This window comes from Dermacentor albipictus, unplaced genomic scaffold, assembly GCF_038994185.2.
Source record: "Dermacentor albipictus isolate Rhodes 1998 colony unplaced genomic scaffold, USDA_Dalb.pri_finalv2 scaffold_23, whole genome shotgun sequence".
Lineage (NCBI taxonomy): Eukaryota > Metazoa > Arthropoda > Arachnida > Ixodida > Ixodidae > Dermacentor > Dermacentor albipictus.
Window position 1 is genome coordinate 4,165,305 of NW_027225577.1, and position 25,645 is coordinate 4,190,949.

Below are 25,645 nucleotides of genomic sequence, written 5' to 3' on the forward strand. Positions count from 1 at the left end.
ATGAAGGGACGACGCTTTTATGGAAGTGATCAAATACCTTTAAGAGTTCCCCACGCGGAGGATAACGGCTTGCGAGGGTGCAGGGAATTCTATCGTTTGTCCTGAAGATTGTTCATTTCACGCTGAACTTTCTTCTCAATGTGTCGGGCTTCCCTCAGGTCTTAGGTCAACTCAGTATGCCTGTGGAGGTGAGATGTTTGCCTATGGGCATCGAGCAGGAACAGTGTCCGAGTACAAGGAATACATTAGGATGGTATGGATATTACGACACGTTGAGCTGAAAAATCTGCGGTTTCCCTCTTCTCAAGAAGGCGTGTTCACAAAATTTAACTCACCATTGACGAGACTACCGTTTCGGTTGCTAGCAGTTAGGATTTGAATTATAAGAATTGCGCTCCCGACGACGCTCTGCGGTTATTGTCTTTTTTTTCGAAACGCTGAGGCTTACTATTCTTCGCATCATGGATTATATCACATGATCAAGGCCACCCTATTTCTGCCGGCCCTGTCGCTGCACCGACTATACCAGCGCTCGTATGCTGGTCCAAACAGCGGAACACGACAAATCAATGAGTCATAAGTTCTGTTGTTTCGCTACGCTGCCAATGACAAAGTGACAGCTATGCACCGTTCCTTCTTGCCTACACCTGCTATTAGCAATTCTTTCTTCACACCGTCCACTCCAAGCTCCTGCAAAATTTCTTCAATAGCCCAGACTGTGCTACGACTAGCCCCTATCCCGCCTGCCCCTGACCGTAGGACACCCTCTTCACAAATTTAAGGCAGCAGCCGCTATGACATTTGGCCCATGCCAGTTAGATTAGATTATGTCGACAGTTTTTTTGCTTTCAACCTGACTATGGAATACAGCACAGTAAAGCAAGATGCTCCTGACATATTCCTCGCCAGCATCATTCATTGCACTCATTAGCTTAAGTGACTTACGGCATCATGAGAGTGGCTGCTCATTGTCGCCACTCACGCCAAACGCAACTTGTGCGAGATGCTCGGCCGTAGCATTATCAATATTGTCTTTTGTAAACCCCTCTGCAAACTTTGCCTCTAATGCAGAGACGTAAAGAACTTGGATTTGTCGTATAAGTTTTCTCCACACTTAGCAGGTCCGAGACCAGTGCATCCAATTCATGTAAATTGGGTGAGTCCACAGAATCGGTAGCCTACCCGTAGGCTACACCTCTGAGAGCATGCCAAAAATATCAAGAACATTAAGTTCATCACTAGTCTTACCAATGCTAGTGAGAGTGTCTAGGTGCACTCCAGAAGCTCTATGAAGTAGCCAGGCGCGTTGCAACAATACTAATGGGGTAGCGTAATGGAGCGAAGCTGTGAGCCGGCCTAATGGACCAGCGCACAGGACGGCCTAATGTGTACAGATATTTGGGAGTGCTGAAAAACGCTTAAGCGGCGCGAGTTAGTATTATGATGTATTGTAACTTTCATCATTTTATGTGCGTACGATTCAAGCACGTTGCGTTGACCTTCTTTTTCTGAGGCAACATCTCTTCATACGAGAACAGTTGCCACCTACTTGTATACAAAACCTAAACAAAAGCTTAGGCAGGGAGATAAACGGGGTCGGAAAGAGCTGCCACAAAAGAGCTGGCATTCGACGGTGATCTCCTCTTTCTGATTCTGAAACTGTTCTTCGGGGAGCAGCACCCGTGCGCGAGCTATGATTCACACTAGAGAAAAGTGCTTCGCCTTTTTCGTCAGCACATTCTGACACTGATAAGCGTGGTGTTGCAACATGAGCACTGAAGAGCGCCCTTAGCAGGTTGCGCCACCACCAATGGAAAGCAGCTTTGATGCTTAACTTCGATGTCCACTAGCTCAAGCGATGTCGACCAGACGCTTGTGTAGTTACACGTGCCAGCTTCTGGGGGGCATCGCTGACAATCTTTTAATTCAGTATAGCGCGTACAAGATGCATCAAAACTGAGAACTACAAGCAAGCCGACGGCCACTGCAGCCATCCCGTATGTACTCAGGGTGTGCCATCGCCTGAAAAATATAGCAAGATCTGAATCTCACGTTGTTTTTTTTTTTCTAGAAAGGAGCGTTTTCTAGAAAGGTCAACCGGACCGTGCCGAGAAGCGAAATGTCCGGCAAGAAGCACGTGCAGCAGTTCGTCGGCTGTGGCGCTGGTGGTCTGTCGAAATCCCACTGTCCTGCGGCCGGAGCGACGTTGAACAAAAGGGACAGTGCTTCAGCGAACCGCTTAAGGAACAAGCGTGGTCTTGGGGTACAGGACGTGGCGCCAACCTAGTCGTTCATGCAACCTGGTGCAGTTGTACTCAGGTTTTCTGTAAGTGCCAAATACGTAGGCGACACGTGGAGCAAAAAACACGTGAAACCATTGAACCGTACGCGATTCGTAGGAGAGGCCACACTTGCGTCAGTGCGTCATCGCTCAGTCAATTTGATAGAAAGGGAAACTGCCCATACAGTTTGGTCGTTCGATCAGGTTCCTTAGTGCTGCGCTCCATCTTTTACGTTAGCTGTTTGGTGTCGTGCTGTACTGATGTAATTTTATTTAGTTTTCATGGTAAGGAATTTACATGAACTTCATTAATGACCCCTCACCCCTCTGTCGTCTCACTAAGCATGTGTTCTTCGCCATGTTATCTTAAGACTAAATGGGCTTCCTCTTCTTTGACAGCAGGAATATAAAAGTCGTGCTAAATATTTTGCAAGTTCTAATTTCATGTGTACCACCCCTTTATCATCATGCGCTTTTATTCTTCTTGCTCTATCCCATTCAAAGAAAGTCGGGGTCATGTCATTGTCGTAATTGCATCGTCGTTAGACAGATGCCATCATGCGTCTGTTATCATACCATCATCGTCATACCGTGTTCATCGTGACATCGTCGTCATTCGCGCTTCTTCTTCCGGTTGTAATCATACCGTCGTCACCCCACCACCACCGTCATACAGTCGTTATTTCATTGTCCTCACATTGTCATTGTCACATTGTCATCGTTATACCATCGTCATAACTTAAGAATCGACATGTCATTCTCAACATGTCATTGTCGCTATGCGCCTTTGTCGTTCGGTCGATACCATTCCTTCCTCATTTCATTGTCATTGCGCCGGCGTCACATTGTCGTCGTCATGCCTCCGTGCCTATGGGAGACCTCGGCAGGCAAGTGCCATAAGAAAGTGGGACGATATAGGAGTATGTGGCATACAGCCGGAGCAGTGAATGTCCCATTCTATCACTACACGTTTAAGGGATAACACCAGTCACGACATTACTCGTTGCTATTTTTCATTGCCGTTGACAGTCATCGTAAGATGACATCCTCAAAATTTTTCAGAATCGCTGCTACGGAGCGTGCAAAGCAAAGTATAAATTTATTAAAACATGTTACCGCGTTTCTGTAGGGCGAACAGAAGCTTTCAAGCCCTATCAAAAGGCAGGCTGTGCAGTCACAAACATTACCGCGATCGCCTGCATAAAATTTCCCTTAGGCATTTTTATGTTTTTGACAACAGTCACCAATATTGGTTAGCCATTGCCTCTTGCAAATTACGCTTCGTTACTCTTCACAAATCATTGAGTTCTACCGGTACCGACACAGATGGTGCAGCTATTTTCAGCTTAACGCAACCAAAGCAGCAAAGGGTTGCGCAACCAGCAATAGGAAGAAAAATAATAGGAGTAGAGTCCTGAGAAAGGAACATACGAATGATATTCTATATTGTCGATAATTTCGACGAAGAACGGCAGTTGTAAGGTGCGTTCAGTGCATTGTGCAAATAACCGGTCGTCTATTCAGTCACCGAATTGGTGCCAACAGCAAAAAAAGTGCAGTCGCAGGCGGTAGAGGCCAAAGTGGTGCGATGAAATCAGAAAATTCGCTGGCGTAAGGTGAAACCGACTGGCGTAACGTAGGGGTAAAGCAGCGCAAAGCCTTCGTCCGGCGGTTGACGTAAATATGATTATGATGAGGTTACGTTAGTGACAAGAATCATGCCGTAGTATTGCAGCTTTAAGCAAAACTTCTGACGCCACTGTTTTGAGCTTCTCGCAGCCTTGGACTTCTCAATGGCTTATCGAGGGGTTTGCTTTGTATAGTACCCAGTTGGTATTCTTGCGTGTTACACTCTTTCCTACCTTTTTTACACGGGTACTCTGCTTTGCAAACGTCTTTGTGTACTTTCGAGCTTAAGGGAAATCAGGCTTATGTGTTCATCAGAAGATGATAGGTTAATAATGGTATTGCTGGGTACAGAAAAGTTCACCGCTCAATATTCTGGAGCTTAAATATTTTACTTCCGAATGCAAATAACCGCTTAGAACTTGACATGAAAATATACGTATGAAGCATGATAATATTTTGCTGTAACTGTCCGGAGCCTCGCCTGGACCTGTATATAACAGTGGTACTCGTATGTCACCGAGATAAGCAAAGTGAAGGCTTTCCTCTATCCATTCTTTGGCGCAAAATTTCGCAGTACGGGCTGTTGGGCGATGGTAGGAGTTGTACACGTTAGCTTCAGCGCAAGACAGACAAATGCAAAGACAACATGAAACAAAAGAGCGAAGATTCTTCCACCAAAAGCAATAAAAGCACTTAACATGCACCATGTAACTCGTGCGCCCTGTTTCTGCGAATATGTCATCTGTATTCATGCGCTCTGTCTTTCTTCGATTGCAATTGCACGTGATGCTTTTAGAGCCGGTTCGTTGACTCTCACGCGAAAAATTCAAAGTAGCGCACAATGGTGTCATCTTCTTTGCATCTCTCTTGGTTGCGTTAAATTCAACATACGCATCCTTCGGTATACGACGTAGACACTCAGCGTAAAGTTCGTCTTGTTGACTCCTTGCATTATTTCAATCTGTCGACAATGGACTGGTAAATCTGCATCTCAGAGCACAAACTTCGCAGGCCCACACGTAGGCTGAAGAGTAGACATATGTTGAGTAGACGATCTCTTATTTCCCGGACTTACTCAGCCTACTGAGGGAATGCTGTAGCATTTGAGCCAAAGCAAAGCGCACGGACATGCCAAAGGATATTGCAGCACAACTAGTGAATAGCGAAAATCAGATGTATTTTAAAGCTGAGTAACATTTGAGCACATTGGTGGATTTGTTGCATTATATTGCTTATGGTCGATGTCTCAGCGCCCTAATTATTAGAATACACAATACATGATCTTGTACATCCCGTACATCCTGTACATGGAAACTGTCTTCATAAGTATAGTTTCGCATTTTTTTTTGAAGAAAGAAGGATGTGCCGTAGTTGAATGCAGCTGCGCACTTACGTCCTGCATATCAACCGTGTCGTATTTTCGCGATGTCAGTAAGCCTGTTTGTTGTGCACTCGCAGTGCGGCATATGTTTTTTGTTTCTTTGTAACTGTCACAACAATATTCTGAAAGCTGCAAATTCCTTTCCAAAATGTACGTGTCCACTGTGGCCGTCGCTGGCATAACGGGTAACATAGATGTTAGGAGTTAAGAAGTATCCCTCAAGTACCATCCTTTAATGTCTCTATAGAAGAATTTTGGAAAGGTCAAGATCGTTAAAGAACTTACGGATTGCGCGAGTACCTGGTAAAATGGCTCATTTCTTCGGTTTTCCTCAACAGTTCAGTGCCATAGCCGCCATGTGGAATGAGAGGTTAAGAGAGATAAAAAGCCGAAAGCGCTCAGATCAGAGCACGCACTAAGCGCAGTGAGCAGCAAACGCATTAGTTTTCTGTGGCCACCAACTTGTATTCCTGAGCGCGTAATTGTTTCGAAAATAGGCATGTGACTTTTACCACGCCAAGCACTGGCTTTAATGAAAATTAGTATGACGCAATAGTGTTATTATGCCGCCTAAAGGAAAACGTAAACCATACACTAAAAAATCCGAGGGCGCCTGAGTACTTCTTATGAGTTGTCAATGCAAAAGCGTTAATGCCCAATTGAATGCCACTGAGTAGTCCCAGTTATGAACTCCTCGCAGGCAAGCGAACGCGCTGATGCGCTTGGCCAACGCCTGGTGGACAGTGCTGGTTTAGTCTAGTGGTCAAGACACTCGGCTTCTGAGCGTGAGATCGTAGGTTCGAAACTCGTTACCGCCAACGTTTTTCATTTCTAAATAATTCTGTTTATTTTGTGCATCAATTTCTATGTAGCGGTTACCGAGGTGAAGTTAGAACACAGGCGAGAGGTTGCGCGGTCGAGGGAGGCACGGATAACGCAGGCTTCCGAGAGCGAGAGTCCCGTGGCGTCGCGGAGATATCTTTTCCCCTGCCGCAACACCTGGCGTGCCAGAGAAGCAGCGTGGCGTACCCTTTCACCCGTTATGCGCCGTCGAGGTGCGCACGTAAAATGGCATCACAGCCAATGGGAATTTAGGTGCCGTTTCTCTGCTACAGACACCGGCTTTTTCGCTGAATGGGTCGTTTGATGCTCTCGCACAAAGAAATCAGAAACTTTTTCTCTGGTAGCATGCGGTCATTTGTCACAGTGACAATACGTTTACGCGCGAGTGGTATAAGGACTCAGCTGAAGTGGAGCCACTTGTTGGTAATGCGCTACTGACATTAATGCTATGACGAATTTATCAAGAAAGGAAAATATTGCTAAATTTCCTGCGACCATTTTACACTGTAGTTCCTTGCCATCATAGCGCGCGGCGAATCGTACAGTCGGCGCCTTTGCTTCTCCAACAAACTATAGCGCCAGCCCGACCGCAGGGGTGTATTACTCGTTTTCTTCGGTGGGAAGAGTAAACTGCATTATGCTTTTATGCTGAAGTATATCTTTGGCATCTGATGAAATCACAGCATGGACAAAATGTAATTACTCTGGTTCCATTTTCTCTTGGATCGTTTAGGCAACTGCAGTGAGCTGCATTGAGTGAAATTACGTGCGTACGGCATGGACAGGCGCTAAAGTGTTTCTGAGAAAACGATAGCGCAGATCTTTCATGTCATTAGTGTTCACGGTGGGCCCTGCATTCAGCCAATTTCGCTTTGGAAGCCATTGCTGTTAGCGAATGCGGGTGTGGGTGTTGATTCTTTGATCGTAAAATAATGTTCGCACCTACAACTTCGTAACGGGGACCATCGCATTCCGGCCCTCCATTTGTTGTTCTATTAGTACAGTATTTGCAATTGCGTACTTGAAATATAGCGAAAAAATTCGGTTCAAATCGACACTTTCCCCAATATATTGCCTATGCGTAGAACTACCAAAGCTTTTTCTCCAAAGTGTCATTTTAAATCCAAAGAAAAGGGTTCTCTTCCCCTGCAAGTATGAGTATGGGAATGTATGCAATTAACTAAAATGCACGAGTCTAAGGTTTGTGCAATTATACCGTGCGAGTAACCGCAGCCTGTTGCCTCAAAGAACACGTGACAAATGTGCAATACTTGATTACTTTCACGCGGTGTTTTTCCTCTAAGAGAGAGTTCTACTCTGCAGGCTGAATCTGCAAGTCCCAACAAAGCAAAACACATATAACAAGTGTGAGCTCTCTTTATTAGCTAGATATTAACTTGACGTTTAAGATGTTGAAACAGTTAACGCAGAAGCCGCAGAATAAGGGGACATCCTACAATCGGGCAGCTGTTTATATAGTTATACTCGATCAAAATAGCAGATGCAAGCTTATCTAAAGAACCAAAGAAACTGAAAGATGCGGGAGCTGGATTATTCACTAAGAAGGTTGGAAGAGGATTGCGTTTCTCATATGAATTGAACACTAGAGGCGTAATTAGCAAACCTTTTTTTTTGTAAGACCTCTTAGCTGTTGTATGTCCAACAGGAGCCTGCAACTCCCTGCTGGGCAACGCCCGTTGACTATCCCTTCTTTTCGAAAAAAAAAACTATTATGTCAGATATGCCCGCTATCCATAATCCTACATGATTCTGTGTGATCATGTATGAAAACCTTCATGTTTTATATAAAAGACATATGAATACGTGGCATATGGTAGAGTCTGTTCCAGTAAGGAGTTTCTGTTCCAATTTTGAGAGCCATTGAGGCAGTCAGAAATGCTGTCGTCATGCATTGTGTCGGGATTTAAGGACATTGGCATCGACGAGAGCAGTGGCTCCATCCTTGAAGGTAAACCTTAACGAGGCATAAAGTTGGCATCCTCCTGAAAGCTCCAGTTTCATTCTCATTAGGGACGAAACTTTCTTGATAGACTGCGGGTAGCGCTGCGAGAAGTCGCCCGATTGGTGCTTCGCTGTGAAGATCCTCCCAAACTTGTCCTCTGAAAGTGATATCGCAGCTTAGGAGCGTAATTGAGCTCGTATATACCGGGTGTTTCAGCGAACACGTTCAAAATTAATTAAAGGTTGCCTGTTGCCAATAGCACATCTACAGTTCATGAGGTGGTCTGCTCGAAGCGGCGGGCACTACTTGAACAAAAAATGCATAATCAACTAATTATCAAAAAAGCACAAATCATGTTTTTAACTAATCACCTTATGGTCCATTTTGCAATTCGAAAATTCTAGCCATGGAGCTTTAAATCCGGATTCACATGGAATTAATTATCAGGATGACACCAGTTTCGGGATATTGATTCCCGAACTTTGACGAAAAATGCATTAGGGTTCCTGTTACTTTCTTAACAAAACGTCATTTTATGCAGTGAAACCCAAATTGCTTCAATGCATAAACGACTGAATGCATTGAACGAAATGCACTGGACACTAATGCATTTATCCGCAAAGTTCGGGAATTATTATCTCGAAACTGGCGCCATCCTGAGAATTCGTTCCGAGCGGATCTGCCTTGCGAACTCCACGACTAGATTTAGTAAATTGTAATATGGGCCATAAGATAATTACTTTAAAACCTAATTGGTGTTTTCATGTTATTCAGTCGAATATGCATTTCAATTCTTTCTGAAAGTAGTGTCCACCGCTTCGGGCCGAACACCTCATGAACTACAGATGTGCGATCTACCACAGGCACCTCTTAGTACTTTTTGAATGTATTCGCTCAAGCATCCTGTATATTACTTATGCTGAATAGATTGCAATCGGATGTCTTGTATATTTCGACAATATACACAAGGAGCAGTATAAAAAAAAAAGGGGGGGGGGTGTCTTGCTCAGGGCAAAGGCAAAGGCAAGCTTCATTGTCGGAACGTTGGCTCCGCATTGAGTCTTCCGTTTGTGTCCAACCGTTATTGATCATTCGAATAATACCCAAGTTACACTAAGGCAAATAGAATTAAATGTAGTCAAACAATCTCTACGCCGGCAGTTGTTTATCACGCCTTCTTGTGCAGCGTATGATAATTCTATGTGATTGACGGCTCAAACTCAGCAGAGGAGGTGAAGGAAAGAGTTATTTATTGTTACTCCGTCACGGCATTGCTCTCGCTTTATATTCTCCACATAATGTCGCTATCGTAGGTGTTGTCCTATGACATTCTGAAGGAACCGACACAAATAACGATATACACATGCACAGTTTCAATGGATTCCTAACTTCTGCAACAGTCCGGCGAAAGCTGCGGCATATAAAGTAACATAGGTATCGCACTAACTATTATCTCACCCTGACTCGTTTGTGACAACCACAATCGCTTCATATATTACGACGGTCTTCAACCCATAGAATCAGAGAGACACTGCTCGAGGAGAATGTGAAATTTTCGAATGACAAATCTTCAGATATATTCTAGACGCTCTTACATTTCCCGCAGTGGATACAAGCGTATCTTTCGCAACGCTATTGTTTCTTCTATTTTCGCTTGGTCCCACTTTCACAAAATACTTTCTGCGAAAGATTTTTATTATTGGTCCTCATTGTGCTTGTGGCGAGGCGACTGAACGTTCTGTATATTTTACGAATGTTCGCTGTTGTGAGAGGCGTCAGTTGAAAAGTGATCGTAGTTCTATATGAGCTTCATTAGGAATCTGTGAGATAGATTTGTACTATGGGCCAGTTTTACTGGGAGCGAGCCGGAACATCAAAAATTATTTCGTGTAAGGGAATCTGAATAAATTGTGGCAATGTGAGGAAAAAAAAAATCGCGCGATTGCAGACGCATGACAGGGCGCTTGAATCAACCTAGTGCAATAGACGATTTACTATTCTCTCGAAAATCGGATGTATCGCACCCCCCTTCACCCGCCCCTCACACACGTATTATTAATAATATCGCGCATGTTGACCTTTCTGGTAGTCCCAGTAACGTATACGCCTAAGACAGTCGAAAAAGAAACGTAGCGTGTTACGCGCGCAGTGGGTCGCAAACGCCTTTAATCAGGGGGACACATCATGACAAACTACGGAACGCCAATATAATAGAACAAGAAGCATATTTCCTTACATGTGTGCCAGTGAGCTTTTTCTTTTTATGCAGCCAGGCGACATTATATATCTGACTATCAGATCCGCTCGTACCATACACGTTGGTGCTGTGGAGATAGATTGGCAGACGGCATCTTTGCCGCCTCCGGGATTCTTTTGTCTTCGGTTAGTTACAAAAAAGAAAGAACAAGACTGTTCCACAGCTGCGACAGCAAAGGTATAATAAGGAACATCCGTCGGCGGCGTCTACGTCTCGTGTCGTGCTTTTCGAGTCGGCGCTAACAACAAGGAACGGCGTTATCGCGAAAGAGCACTGAAGAGGAAATTTGGGATATTTGCTGTAGCACTTGCAGGTAGATGAAAAAGAGAAATACATAATAAAAAAACTTGACGATAGTGATTCTTTCGGAAGTTAGTAAAAATAAAAGTAAAAAACGTAAAAGTCATGACGATAAACATACCGGATGTGTTCGCTGCTCAAACTTTGAGACGCTTCCTCTAGAGAACCTTGTTGCGTATCGTTTTAGTTCACGCTTTTTCCCGTCAAAGCTAACGACTAAGTTTTCCAAGAGAGAACGCCCCGGGTGGCAGTGTCGCGACGAAAAATGTGTACCGTGAAATGAACGAGACATCGGCGCAGGAAACGGTAGAAACTGAAATTGTCTAGGAAGAAATGTCTGGAGAAACATATAAAGAGAGGGCACGGTGGTGATTGTGTACATGGTCACGACTCGGCCGCCATCTTTCGGGTCGCATTGTCTTTCCGCCAGTAATCTGCGCTTCCTTGCGCAGCTGGGCTCTTGCTACACACGGGCTACTGCTTAGGAATTGAGGTGCAGCAAATTTCTCCTTTCTCCGCCATCTTCCGTCGCATTTTTCCCTCCCATCCTGCCTGTTCCACAAGTGTGGAACTCATTGTTTCCCTCTTCAATAAGACATGATACGCCTTCGAAGGAGGGTGTAGGGACAGAAAAGTAAAACATAGAAAAGGTGGTTCTGGAATGATGCTCTTGCAAACTTTCCCCAGATCAATGCTTTCGCGAAAAGATACAGTGCCTGCCTTAGATAATACGCGATTCCTCATGTTCACATTTCTTAATCCTGCCTGCGAGAGGCCAGTGAGGGAAATGTTTGTTTTATATCGGCCATCATCGGCTTATACACGCAAAGAATGGTCCAGTCGGTGGGGCCTTCTAACCTTGAACGATTAGGGTAACGCGCTTGACTAATTCTTATGTAGGCCGCATCATTCTCATAGATACAGTGAAAGACACGAGGCGTCTGGTTTTCTTTTAAAAAAGAATCCTGTATAGGTTTAGACAAATATGACGTGTTCTCTTAATTGTGTTTTACCTGCATGTGTAGTTTTTCTCTGTGTTCTTTTTTTAATTTTACTGGAAACAATAGCAAACGATCAAGAAGGAACCGCTACGAAGAATAAAGTTGCAAGTTAGATGAAAAGAAACCTGCAAGTAATTGGAGTGAACTCCATCCGCGTGCCACTACAACTGGCGCGCATCTAGATGCTTAGTTTATAGCACCACTTTGTGACACCATAATTTGAACCTGACAGGCAAGCCTGTGCCCCGTTTCCTCTATCTCGTGAGATAATTTGTATTTTTTGGAACTCATCACTTTTCGCCCGCGCTAGGAACCAACAGTGCTGACCCGGCCTTGATCACGCACAGCGAGTACCGTATCTGAAGTCGAATTGAAGCTGCCCACATTTTGGCACACGGACCCCGAGCGCTGCTTCGTTCATGTCAAGACACAGTTCACCATGCGGCGCATCAGAACCGACCTCTTGTGGTGTTATCCCGTCGTGAGCAGCTTGCCGCCAGCTATGACCAGCGAGGTTCACGATTTGTTTCGCGAGCCAACCTGCAGAGAAGGCCTACCAAACTTTGAAGGAGACACTCATTCGACGTCTCACACCCTCCGAAACTGAACGCTTACGGCAAATCCTGAACGACAAGGTCCTTGGTGACCACACAACATCTCAACTACTGCGCCACATGCAGCAGTGACTTGTGCGAAGCGTTACAGGTCTCAACAGCAGACTGCTGCGCGAGATATTTCTTCAGCGTTTCCGCAACAACTAGCGCGTGGCGCTTGCTACGATGGCTGAAAAGGATCCCAGCAAAATGGCCGCCATCAATGACACGATCATGGCTGGAGTGGAATGGGCATGTGGACCGAACGGCGCTCTCTCACTGAGGCCCCGCGTGTGAAAAATTGTGTGAGAGCGCTGCGAGCGAACGGGATGGGGGCGGAGACGCGCTTCCCTGCCTAATAAAGCGATAGCATTAGGGAGTCTGTGTCGCAGAAAATCCAGCGTCCTGCGTCGGTGTCCGGCGTCGGACGTCGTTTCGGCATGATTTTCGAGCCAGGCTTATCCAGGCTTTCGACGTGACGAAAGGAGTTGATTGAACAAATTAAATTTCTCAAGCTAAAATGGGTAGGAAAATCGCAAACTTCGACATGCACAAAACCTACAGCCATGCTAACTCTAGGATTGTCGTTTAGCTATACGAGAAGACATAATTCTGTTAGGCAAAAACTCAAAGAAACCCCTTCACACACACAAACCGGCTACGACGTTCACAGACTGGTCGCGGCGTCCGCCATATTGCGCGCGCCGGCGCGATGGGTGTCTTAGAGGCCACGGAGCTGCACGCCCGGTTCCTTGCAATACCTCCAGCTGGCACTCGCTTCCGCCGCATCGCAGCCCACGCAAGAGGCCGTGTTTCTACCACAAAGCTGGCCTTCATACATACGCAATCGCTGAGGAGGCGGCCATCGCTTTCGCCATTACAAATGCACAGGCAGATATTATCTTCAGTGGTTCCAAGACGGCCATACACAATTTTGCCCAGGGTAGAATTGCGGAATCCACTCTTAATATTATTAGTAAGATCACCTCCCCAGATAAGGATATTGAATCAATTTGGATACCGGCGCGTTCTGGCAACCCTGGAAACGAGACGGCTCATCAGACAGCCCGAGGTTTAGTCGGCCGGGCGGTGGGCACCTCCGCTCTGGGGCAGCCAAGGATAGCCTAATTTCATTTCACGATCTGCCCCCCCCCCCCCCTCATCATAAGCTCAATAAAGAGCACGAAATCACCTGTAGGAGACTCCAAACAAACTCACTCCCTAACCCTGTAGTTCTCTCCCATAAGTTTCCACCACAACTTTCTCCTGACTACATGCTGTGCGATGAGAGAGCTACCCTCAACGACATACTCTGGTGATGCAAGTAAGATTCCCCACCTCCAGAATTAGGGGAAATCCTGCTTCCATATGACTGGAAGACCCTGCTGCGCAGCTCGGACTCGGGTATCCAAGACCGGATCCTCAAGCGCGCCTATGAGGTCGCCAGTAGGCTTGACCTGCTGTCCATCTAGTAGGGCAATGTACCCTGGCCATACATAACTAGTCAGCTGAATAAAAGTTTCTTCTCTCTCTCTCTTACTCGTGCATAGCGTTTTCACCCAGCGTTTCCCGGTAAACATTACGGTTACATACGCTCCAGCTGCCGGTGAGAGGCAGTCAGGGATCTTTGAATGCTATCGCGTTCCACTTCCGAAGTAACACATAATTTTAGCCACAGAAGTCGCCTATCAACAACATGAAGGTACGTAAGAAAATTTGATTGATATCGTGTCATTTTGCCAGCGTTTCTTTTTGGTGGAATATTGGTCCGGGATAATGATTAAAGTAAACAATATAGTGAAATAAACCAGATTTATTAACCACGTGGCGCGAAGAGATGCAAATGACCAATGCACTTCTAGATAAATCTAATGGTACATGCACTTATATATCCACGACATGTATGTAAGAGGAAACTTCTCAAATATTCTAAATGTACTGACTGAAGACAGAAGGGTGGGTCTAAAAATTAATCTGCGGAAAACTAAAGTAATGTTTAACAGTCTCGGAAGAGAACTGCAGTTTACGATAGGTAGCGAGGCGCTGGAAGTGGTAAGGGAATACATCTACTTAGGGCAGCTAGTGACCACGGATCCGGATCATGAGACTGAAATAATCAGAAGAATAAGAATGGGCTGGGGTGCGTTTGGCAGGCATTCTCAGATCATGAACAGGAGGTTGCCACTATCCCTAAAAAGGAAAGTGTATAACAGCTGTGTGTTACCAGTACTCACATATGGGGCAGAAACCTGGAAGCTTACGAAAAGGGTTCTGCTGAATTGGAAGACGACGCAACGAGCTATGGAAAGAAGAATGATGGGTGTAACGTTAAGGGATAAGAAAAGAGCGGATTGGGTGAGGCAACAAACGCGGGTAAATGACATCTTAGTTGAAATCAAGAAAATGAAATGGGCATGTAATGAGGATGGAAGATAACCGATGGTCATTAAGGGTTACGGACTGGATTCCAAGGGAAGGGAAGCGTAGCAGGGGGCGGCAGAAAGTTAGGTGGGCGGACGACAATAAGACGTTTGCAGGGACAACATGGCCACAATTAGTACATGACCGGGGTAGTTGGAGAAGTATGCGAGAGGCCTTTGCCCTGCAGTGGGCGTAACCAGGCTGAGGATGATGATGATGATGATGATGACTGAAGAAGTAACAACTCCCGACCGGAATAAACGTGTTTCCTTTAAGAGCTGCACCAAGTCTACGTGAACCAATCGACTTTCCGAGAAAAGCAATAAAGGCAATTATTGGACGTTAACATGAACAGTGTTAGAGAATATACATATTGCTTAAGTAGTCAGACTTAATCGGGGAGACCGGGAAGTCTTTACCAATGTAATCTCCGCTGCTTTGTCTGGCGATCTCTTTCAACATGCCAGCAGGTGAAACGAAGTAGGAACATATAGTCTAATCGAATGGTATTTGCTATTCAGATCATACCACTTCAGAATGCGCTATTGAAAGTTCTCGAATAGCCGTTTCCTTTCGAATGCAACGCATAACAGCCCATTAGAAGTCTCGAACGTGAGGAGCCGATTCCAGGTAGGACACTTATTGCCAATGATTGTGCTGCTGGACAGTCGTGGCTGTTGCGAAGAGGCGCACCAGTTCCCGAGAGAACTAACGCCCGGGTGTTAATCGGTTCTACTGAACAAGTTCCTGGATTTAATCCAATATGAACGCCCCTTTTTGGGACAGCCTGTAAATATGCTAGCTTGATTCAGGCAAGAAAAACATTTTTTTTGATGTCTCAACATGTCTGCAACCCATTAAAACTGGGTGCTCAATGTGGTATGACACTTCTTCAACAAACGCAGTAGATCTACAAATATCTCTACGTGTATGTGATGCATGCCGTTCCTTTAATTGCTTCATAATTGTCATTACGATAGTGCACCGGATAACTGAAAGCAGCCGTTTTTAGTACAGAAGCCGCTTAGTTGAGTGGAAATACAGTTGGTAACGGCATTACATTTATGTATGAAATATAAGATAAGCGTACCATGTTTTTCTCAGAAGGAAGTCTCAAGAAAAGTTCCTTTTGTTTCCACCTCTACACACTAAGAAAAAAAAGAGTATCCCTTACTCTTTTCGAAGAGTCTGGACTCGTCACGTATATGACACACTTTGTGGGAGACACCCGAACTCTCTTTTGGCAGAGAGTCCCAAGACTATCTGTGCTCCATACAAGGTGTTTGCGTGACTCCGCACACAATAGTCATGCATACTCTGTTGTAGTAGTCGCCTATACCCTCTCAAAAGGGTTACAAGACTAGTGCTGAGGGAGTCGGTTAACAATTCTAGATGAGTCAGACGACTCCAGCAGTGTGTGTCAAGTTACCCTTAGTGCGTAATGCCGTTCTCTTGCAAATAAAGTAAAGCAACTGATCCATGTAAGTCGCTTCACTCTTGGATGGCAGTGTCGAGCCGCTTTTCAGAATGTGTCAACAACTCTTGCTGTAAGTACACACGACTACGGCTAGTTCTCGAGAAGACTACTGTGAAAAGACAACATAGGATAACAAAGAATCCACAGTAAACGTGCCAAAAAGCACATGGCAGGCTAGCAAGAAAAAGTTAATATTTCATCAGTCTTTGTTATTGTCTTCTGGAAAATTCAAATGTATCAGTCAGCACAGAATCACTTTGAAAGCAAGACAGTTCTCATTACTATTAAACTGGAATCAATAGCCAACCAAGCAAAATGTAGCAAAGGCAAAATCAAATATGTAGCCTGCAGCTGCATATGCATGACACTGCAATGCCACTCAGAAGCTTGATGAGACCCCAAAATATTATGTAACTCATGTAGAAGTTTAGTTCACCACTGCACTAGTCTCCTATAATATGTCAAAAGATTTATAAGTTCAACCTATTTCCCTGTTCTAAACTTACGACTTAACATTCTAAGCAAGTAAGCTACACATAACAAATAAGAAAGGCTGCACTTATGTGCAAAGGAGACCCATATAATGAAGTGCAATAAAAACAACATTCCAACTTAGATTACATTATCTATGCATCATACTATGCTTGTTAAAAACAACTGGTTGGCAATTGATAATCCAATCTAACAGTAAAAACAGCTGTCTTACCTTATGGTACTCTTGTTGGCACTTTTTCCCACACAATTTGTGCATGTTAGCGTGAGATGAAAATTGATCTGAAAAACACCACATTAAAAAGTTGTTCATCGATTTTATTCTGTCATACAACATGCAACAGTGTATAAAAACTTCATAACTGACAAAATTACAAAAATAAATACAGCAACACTTATACTGATCACTTATTTATGTTGAGAAACATACTTTTGCAAGACTAAGTATAATAGCTGACACAGACAATTTCACAGGTAGAAATAACCGCTAATACAAAACTTTCCATAATGCAAACACGTTGACAAAATAAGTAGCACAGGTAGCTGTATTTTGTTACGGCAAAGATGGCGCATGAATTATGAGGACAAGGAAGGAAGCAGAACACATAAACAAACTATACCCAGCTACATGCACGCAGCTGTAACAGTACACATAGTGCACAAAGATCCAGAAGAAACAAAGAGGAAGATGTGAGGAAGGCTTCTTTTACTCATCACATGTCATCCTGTAAGAGCACATTATGCACTGGCTGTAATCTATCCTCAGCCCATACATGAATGTGTTACATTAGGTGCCACATTTAGAAATCACTCATACAATGTTCTTGTGATTTCCCTTATTCCAATCTTTAACTAAGCAAGCATGACTGAGTTACGTAAAGCCTCCCTACGGCTTGGCACATATACAGAAAGAAGTGCTTCTATAAACACTGGAGGTCACGGACGGATGACTGACACATACCTCTTTTAATTCTTTTGTCTTTGTCATTATGATTATCTATCACAGTAGTCTTTTGTAGAGTGAAACACTTCCAGGTAATACACTGTGTGCAACCAAGTGTGAATACCTGTTCTTGATTTCTACCTTTCTCTGGTGTCCCGCTAAGGTAACAATGGGACAAAGGATTATCTTCCCAATGTATGCGTTCCCATACAACAGGAGCAGTTGATAAGCCACATTAAATGGTGCGTGAAATAAAACATCTGTGCTTAACTTTCCACTGCCGCTCCAATCTGGAGTAATTTTTTTTTGCTTTCTGTACACTAGCACAGGTGCTACGTAGTCTCCTTGGTGCCCAAAGCAACTCTCACACCACAGCAGGATGTCCATTTTTTTTTAATTCTAAGCAAAACTATGGTTATGGGGGACAATTGCGAACTTATATTTTTGCTTTGTATCTTAATTATATTGTTGACCTTTAACTTTAGCCACTTCACTACTTTTCTGCAGGTGCAGACAGGCCATTGCACCAATGCTAGGTTTTGAAAACACCAGAGCAGGGTAGAAAGCAAGAACAGATATTTATAATTTGGGTGCCCACTCTGCATTGCATGGATATGTTTCAATGAACGATAAAACTACTTGGTAGATAAACATATGAAAGATAAGAGAATTAAGCTCGAAGCCTACCATATCAGTAACTGGGAATTTCATGTGTAAATGAAATTTTGCGATTCCCAGTGATGAAGAAACAGTTTTGACAATATGTGCCAAGGTCACCAACTCACTCATGCTCACAAAGGAAACAAAATAAAAACAAGCAAGATTAAAAGAAGTTCGAACTTCCAACCTAAAGTGAGACACCTTGCATGACTGATTTATGTATTACTGAGCATAAATTACATCTGGCGCATAATCTGCTTGTACAAGATGACAAACAATGAGTTCTGTAAGCCTTGTGGGACAATTCTGTGTGAAAGAGAAATCTATTTGATCATTACCTTTTGGGTATGTGTATCTCAGAACTGGTGCTAGTCTGAGTTGTTACAAAGTAGACGTCATTGAATACTGTAATTCTAATGCCTGCCACTGCTATAAATTTCTGTTAGTCCCACTGTCATGAAGCAGTTATGTTCAATAATTAGCGGCAGTCACCGCTGAAACACTCAGTACAAAACACGAAATAAATATATGCAGTCGGAATGTAAATGTCGAACAAAGATATAATCAAGTCTACATTTCACAGAACTGTCTTTGTTTCTGTTAGTGTGCCAATACCAATTCCACATTCACAAACATTCTTGTATTGCTCTCCTGACAAATGCAGGAAAATGCACAGTTTTTAACAGAAGCCCTTGGGAAGACAGCCCAGAGTCGCTTTCACAAGAGGACTTCCCTTAAACTTTCGTCGCTATGTTGTAGGTCACTGTAGCAAGGGGAACATTTTGCTGATTGAATATTACTCGAAATGTTTTTATTATTTGTACTAGAGGTTTGAAAAGAGAGCCAATTGTAGAGTTCTTCATGCAGATTTGATATATTCCATTGGTTTTTGTTTAGCTGCTTCTTGAGTTATGTCCTACACAACAGCAAAATACATAGTCATATTTGCGGGCACTTTCTTGTGTATTAAATTTTCACAAAAAGCAGTGTGCTGCAGCTAACTCGGCTCTTTGTAGACTGCAAAGTGCCAATATCTATTCAAACAGCATGTAAAGTTACTAGAAGTATGCAAGATTAGTAGGCAGGCAGACAGGCCTGCCTACTAATCTTGCATACTTCTCATGCTATTGTGAAAAAAAATTAGAATATACTTCAAAAGCTTTTTCTGACAATAGCATGAGAATAACCTTATGCACTTATAATTGTCCCATACTAAAGAAATTTGGCATACATACATACTGAAAATATTTTGCGCCAAAAACCACAACACACACAAGAAAGACGACAACACCACGGGCGCTCTTTCTTGTGTATGTTGTGGTTTTTGGCGCAAAATATTTTCAGTATGCAAGATCACCAACTAGCCCAGCAGTTAACTCTTCTAAAATTTGGCATACATACTCTTCAAGATATGCAGAATGCTGATATCTAATTAAATTGCAATCTGTAAAATTATTTAATGTGGCCTAATATTTTTTTTTGCATAGTTCCAGCAATTGTACAAGCCGTTTGGATGGGTATCATCACTTTGCAGTATATAACTAGCTAAATAAGATACAGCATGAAGCTATTTCTGAAAATTTTATACACAGGAAAGTGCCCACAAGAATATTTTACCACTGTGTAGGACCGTAACTAAAGAACAGCAGCTACACGAAAATCAATGACAATTCAAATCTAATAAAGCACTTTATGAATGACAGTATATTCAAATCTCTAGTACAAATATATAAAAAAGTTGTTTTGAGGAGTATTTCCCCTCAATAAGTGGGTGTCAGTGTTTTCTACCAAAGTGTTAGAAAATGCCTTCAGGCATACCATGGGGAGCGCTATAAATAGCACACGCACGCATCTGCCTAAAAAGCCCTACGCCCTGCTTGCATTCATTAGTCATTTTTGCATTCTGTTGTATGTCACCCTTTGCATCCCTTAACATTGAGTGCGCAAAACCAAAAACAGCCTAATACCGTATTTACTCGCATAATGATCGCACTCGCGTAATGATCGCACCCCTAAATTCTGAAGTCAAAATTCAATTTTTTTATTTATCCTGTAAGATTGCACCCCAAACTTGCCACAGCGATATGTCATGTGCCAAGTCTAGCTAATAATGATCGTGCTTACCATCTGTCAACTGCTATGCGAACAACTCTTCAAGACAAACCAAGCAGTCTGCACGCACCAAACATTCTTAAGCAGATGCCCCATTTCATTCCTTCCATCACTTTCCGCACTTATATGACAAAAAAACAAAGCTACAACCACACTTGCCTTTATTATGTGTAGGCTTTGCAATGGTTGTGGTCAACAATAACAACAAAAAAGGCGTCTTTCGTTTCTTCTCGTCTGCACTTGTGGGCACGCAACAAATCGCGAGTGGCAATGATAGCAGCCACGTTTACAGTGATACGTTAGAAGTGTACCCTATTCATTCGCCGAAGTTTGTAACGCAGCTAAGATATTCGCCCCCCCTTAGCGGAAACGTGCCATATTAGGATAGTGGTGAAGACAAATGCCGCAGTTTCCGCAGCATGGCCGCCATGTGTTCCTATGTCAGAGGCAGCTAAGCGCGCCCATCTGTTTCTGTCCCCTCGAAGTGGACATGGCTATGTTATTGCCGCAAACTTGCCGATATTATTCATTACTGATACGGAAGAAACTGTTTGAATGCACGTAATGTACTCACGAAAAGAAAAAAAAATCGTGTTCGGCGCGTTCGGCTTGCTCTGCCGGCCACCATTTTTTTTTGGTGTGTGTGTCCCGCAGTACATACAGCGGCAGCCACCTCTTTGTTGACTTGTTGTCATCCCGTTGAAAATGTCAGGGGATATATTTTTTTCTTTTTGTGGGAAATTTAGCCAGCTTAATGATTGCACCCCTGAATTTGAGTCAATTTTTTTTACAATAAAGTGCGATCATTATGCGAGTAAATAGGGTAACACACTGAATTTTTAGCCTGTAAAGGGGTTGTATACAAATGGGGGCAGCCAACTCTAGTGTGACAATAAAAAAATATTTGTTCTCACAATAATGAAACCAGTCATAAAATATATCCTACAAATTTGGAAATGAATGCCCACAGAACCTTGCTGATTGTCACATTAATTTCCTAAACAAGATCTTTTGATGTTTATAATTCCTAGTTTAATTCACTTTCTCTAGTAAATGGGCTCTGACCTAGACTATTCAGTGTAGGAGACTAACCCAGACCTGAAAGCCAATATTTAAATCTGAAATAAAGTCATTCATCCTACGACCACGTCACTGCTATGTCATCAGAAGCGTGCATCCATGGACATATAGTCTGTAAAATAATTTTTACATGATCTGTACTGTTCCTCTTGCACTAATAAATTAGGAAATGCATTTCCTATTTAAAGCACTGCTGTAAACCTTTGTGTTTGAGAAATGCAATACTCAAAAGTGTAACAAAACCAATGTGTACATGACACCTACGATGCCTTTGACATTCGTCAGTGTGACAAATAGGCACTGAGAAATGCCAAGGGCATCATAGCTTTCTTGTTTCAAACCTTGTATGCGAGTATATTACTGGTATCTTTGCAGTGAAGGGAAGTCACATTATTACCAGACTTATGAGGGGAACTCATGTTTCTCTAGATTAATATTTTCTTTTTTGTGCTCCTACATTCTTTACTTTTCCAAAAATAATGGCTGTTTGAAATAAGTACTCTATATTGCTCTTAAATTTTTCTTGCACCAGAGCCCACATTGGGTTACATTTCTCTAACACTTTGCAGTGCTGTAGATTATCAATAGGAAGAAAAAAATGCCGTAAGTTTGCATTTTAGCCTTCTGTATAACAAGAAGTATGAACCTATCAATTACATAGACAAGTACAAAAGAACTATGAAAAACTGAGCATAAAGACGGACATGTATTATAATAGCAGGAATCGATGGCGAGAGTTCTAATTGAAAGGAACCATTAAAAACTAGGCACTAAAGACACATATTAATTATATTAACACAAGTATTTGCTAAGGATTTGAAGAGACGAAAAGAATGTCGCTTCAGATCACTCCACCCCAACATTCATCCATGGTTCGATGAGTGACCACAGCTGGTGATGCGGTTTGGATAGGTGGAAGCTGAGTGCAGCTGTGAAATAGGTGGAACATGTAGAGGGTCACCAAAGGTTGCATGCTGGTTGCACAGCAGGGTGCCTCGATCTCCGGACTCACTCGACATCATGCGTTCAGCCTGGTTATACGTCGTTTGCAAGAGGCCTGGCCCAAGTGTGTGGCACGGCTTGGGTAAAATTTCGAGGCAACCTGAAAAACATAGATCCATATCTATAAGCAACAAAATATTCTCCACCATAGGGCAAACCTGAAGTTTACTATCGGCACATAGCAGATAATGAAAACAGACGCAAGTCACCAGACTTGAGGTATACAGATGTGCAAAAGTGTAAATGAATGTGAAGAGCTGCTTATAAGACGGAATGTTTCATTCCGTCTTTTGTAGATCAATAGTAGTATCTTAACATAAAGTCAAGTGTACTGGGCCCTCCCTAAAAAAATTTAAATAATGGGGTTCTACGTGCCAAAACCACTTTCTGATTATGAGGCACGCCCTAGTGGAGGACACCGGAAAGTTCGACCATCTGAGGTTCTTTAATGTGCACCTTAATCTAAGTACACGGGTGTTTTCTGCATTTCGCCCCCCTCGAAATGCGGCCGCCGTGGCCGGGGTTCAATCCTGCGACCTCGTGCTCAGCAGCCCAACACCATAGCCACTGAGCAACCACGGCGGGTATGGCCCTCCCTATTTCTGTAAGTAGGCTATTTCATGTGAGCTGTCCCGACCTGGCACACGACCACTTGAAATTTCTTTTCGAAAAACTGGAGGCCCTTCAATATAGGACAAATGTTAATTTCAAGAAATACTTGTGTAACGCACCAAACTATGCATCATAAAGGGCATAGCCAGAAAATTGGTTCCTTCATTAGGGGGCCAAATTTTTCAGGACAATAAAGAGAGGCCTTACACCAAAAATTGAACTGCTTATTAGCCACTGCTCAGTTTATTATGGGTCATAAAAATGGACAAAATGGCCTATTAACTTTATTTTCATAGAACTCGCTTACAGCAAAAGCTGCAAATTTATGTAATCCACATATTTAAGGCTTGTGCTGCATGCAAAAACTGGTTTCAGGAAGATAAAATATGCAGCAGTGCCGAGAGATGAGGATGAACTAGCAAAAAAAGTCAGTTTTGGTGTAAGTTTATCGGCATACTTACTAGTGAGACAGTCCTAGTAAATTTATGCCGAATACCATGTATGAAAGTACACTGTTTCGTTTTTAAATTGCTAAAGCTTTATCAAAGCAGTTTTGTGTCAAGCAAGAAAAAAAATTGTACAAGTGGTCTCCTACTAGTTTCAAAATTTGCATCGCATTTCGTCTAATCCACATAGCCTCTTGGCGGCTAAGGAAAAATGGATGGACTTGAGCATTCCTGCACCGATAGCAGGGAGTCTTAACTGCTTCGAAGTTAATTCTTTCATTGCTGAGTGGCTACAAGCCACTTCACTGAAAAATTTGCCACTTAATTACATGTATTTACCTCAATCTTTCTGTCGGCTTCCAGCCTGCTTGGCATCATCACGAAGGCTGCCAACTCCCTAGTGGACGTAGTCAGGACACGGTGGTCGCAGGACGCAGTGGCAGGAGCCGCCAAAGGCTTCGAACTCCCTAGTGAACATAGTGAGGACACGGTGGTGGTAGGATGCAGGGGCGGGAGCCACCAGAGTGTACCTGCAGCAAATTTGCACAAACGCTCTTAGTCCTACCATGTCACAATTTACAAGAAAAATTCAGCTGTCTGTGTAACATGGATACCAATACAAATAAATGCAAACAGTTAGGTCCTACAACACAACTAGAACATCGACAAAGAAGAAATGGTACTTATGTTTATGAAAATCCAAGCAATGAAAAAAAAATGTGCATCTGATTTGTGCGTGGAAGCTCAATGGTAACCTGAGCTCATACCATCAAGTGATTTGCTAGTTAACTGCAAGCCTCTTAAAATGTCATTGTATATTTTTTACATGCACTATCTTAAGCTGCATTAAAACAAGTTCAATATCTCTGAATATAAGTAAATCACGAAGCAATTCAATTAATTAATTCCAGTGGTCGTTAATGCAACAAAGTGCAAGCTCTGAATGAAGCTGGCCAAACTGGGTAGTGACAAATAACAATGTGGTTCTGTACATCTTGTTTTTCTGGCTTTTGCTGTAGCATTAAAATACACAAGAAATTTCACATTCCTGACTTTTTATTTTTTGAAATTTTTATTCCATAATGCATAATACTTCAGCAAGAGCACTAATGCTGTCTTTTAATCGTAAATAGTGATAGAACAAGAAATTTTACTGGAGCCAATGTTTGGCAAGAAAACATCTCCTTCTCTTTGTCGAAACATTGGCTCCAGCGATGCTCCTTGTTCTACGGCTCTTCATCATTTCAAGTCTCTGTCTTCCTGTGAACCTCTGTACTTTCAATGTTGTAGCAATTAAATTGTAATAACAGAGAATTAGTAAATGTAGCTGATGAAGAATTTGTGCTTGTTGGTAGATAATGACCGAGTAACTGCGCAACATAGAGATACGGACAAAGGAGGCTTATGTGTGTCGTCTCCTACAGCCATGTTTCTCTCTTTTGGACGATTACTCTATCTAGATGTAAAAGTATTACCCTTTGCACAATAATGCTGAAATGAAAAAGGCCAGGAAAGTGGACACAAAAATTAAAACAAATAGCATCATATGCTAATGAGGTATGCAAAAGTGCCTGCTACAATCTGTCTCACCCATAACGTGCTGGATAAGATGGCGTCTTCTTCTGGATGTTGCCATTTCTTGAATACCTAAAATAAAGTACATTTCAAAATTACAAAGATACACAGAACAACAGCTTTGCAAACTTTGCAATCAACTCATTTCTGCTTGCCAAATATCTGCACTAACATAAGACTACAAATAAAAAGACCCTCTTTTTCATAAAACACCGGACTCAAAATAGAAAATCCAGTAGGAATAGCACAAATTCTCTACACAACACAGCCAGGTTTTGTGCGCCTAGTAGGATTTACTATATAAAGGTTGCAGCAAATTCATGCTTTTAAATATTTACAACCGTGAAAATAAAGATTACATAAAAAATAATAGCATTATACATCAGCTTATACTGTAAGCCAATGTGTTTCCGACTTGACGCCAAATGCACATTTAATTTGTTCTGTTTCAGCGCTTTTAAAGGGTTGTGTCTGTTCGCTCGTGTATGCAGCCGCCTTACTGCTACGAAAATTTCTGTGCTGCCACATCGCCTGACACTGCCATACAGCGTGGTAGCGTTTTTATTATTCGCGGTAA

At 42.8% G+C, this 25,645-nt stretch overlaps 1 long non-coding RNA gene across 1 annotated transcript; it reads right to left on the reverse strand.

The window, feature by feature from the left end:
- Positions 1-22,176: 22,176 nt before the first annotated feature.
- LOC139052455 (uncharacterized) lies at positions 22,177-25,232 on the reverse strand. Its single transcript, XR_011509916.1, has 3 exons — positions 25,084-25,232; positions 23,833-24,023; positions 22,177-22,535 (listed from the first exon to the last, which is right to left on the reverse strand). It is a non-coding gene; the product is annotated as an uncharacterized lncRNA (long non-coding RNA).
- Positions 25,233-25,645: the final 413 nt, after the last annotated feature.